We start from the raw sequence: 1342 nt of genomic DNA, 5'->3' as shown, positions 1-1342 counted from the left end.
CCCGCCCCCCCCCCCTCCTCTGCCGCCGCCGCTCTTCTTCGACTGCCCCATGTAAAAATTCACATTCATTTTTAATATATTTATTTAATATATTATTATTTAATATATTAAATAATAATATTTATTTTAATATATTATTATTTAATATATTTAATATTATTATTTATTCAATATATTATTAATTTAAATATTATTACATGTTTTTAAAAATTAAACCACCAAACGCAGTTTCAGTTTTTTTTTAAAAATGAAATCAATCTCTGAATAAAACTACCAAACACATTTCAGAAATAATTCCAAAATGAAAATGAAAACGTTTTCATTTCTATTTTCATACAGAAAATAAAATCATTTTGGAACTAATTCCAAACGCACCCTTAAATGTGTGTTCAAGATGAACCAAAGAACCATAAAATATTGGCAAAAACATTATTGGAGACGTACATATTATGTATGCTTATTTTGAAGACAATAACTTACTTTTGAATGATAGCAAAATACATCATTCATCTGCATGAGGGAACTTTCTTCTAATAACGCTTTATTAAATTCAAATAACTTCAAAAAAAAAAAAAAAAAAAGGGGGGTTCATAGACAACTCACAAATTCACCAGTTTATGGGACAAAAGTACCAAAGAATTGTTTTCATAATGTTATTGTTGAATTGCCGAAGGATTGTATATACTAATATTGAATGGATATGAAGTGGGGTCCAAATGTATGACCAAGTTTTTTTTTTTTTTCCTCTTTTTTTCCAGCTTCAGACGAAGTTGCATTTTTTTTTAATTTGAAACCAACTTGCATTTTTTTTTTTCAATCCTGACGCTTTGTTTCCAAGCCCATCAAACAAAGATCTCCTTTCTTTTTTTTTTCTTCCATATTTCTCTCTCCTTTACTCTGTCACCTAAAGAGTATATTAGTAGACAAAAACTAATTAGACACTTTTATATTTTGTTTTCTCTTTTATGAGAACACCAGTATTTTTTATTTATTAGTCGTCAGATTTATATTAAATCTGATCAAAAATTAAATTAAATTAAAATTTTAATACAGATTTAACGACCGATAAATATGAAACACCAGTATTTATGAAAAAGAGAGCACAAGAAAATTCTCAATAATTAATGTTTTGTATAATTGCATTCATGATTGTGGAAAAAAAAAACAAAAAAGAAAGAAAAACACTAATATTGCAAGTGTTGCGTTTTATCGTTTATATCTTTTTCTTCCGAGTTTGATCGCACTAAACATTAACGAATCATGTACTGTAGTTGGTCGTCCTGTCCAAACATCTTTTACTTTCTTCTCCGGTTATTCCTTGTCCAAACCCAATAACACAACG

Source organism: Morus notabilis, unplaced genomic scaffold (genome assembly GCF_000414095.1).
Source record: "Morus notabilis unplaced genomic scaffold, ASM41409v2 Scaffold574, whole genome shotgun sequence".
Lineage (NCBI taxonomy): Eukaryota > Viridiplantae > Streptophyta > Magnoliopsida > Rosales > Moraceae > Morus > Morus notabilis.
This window is presented reverse-complemented; position numbering follows the sequence as displayed.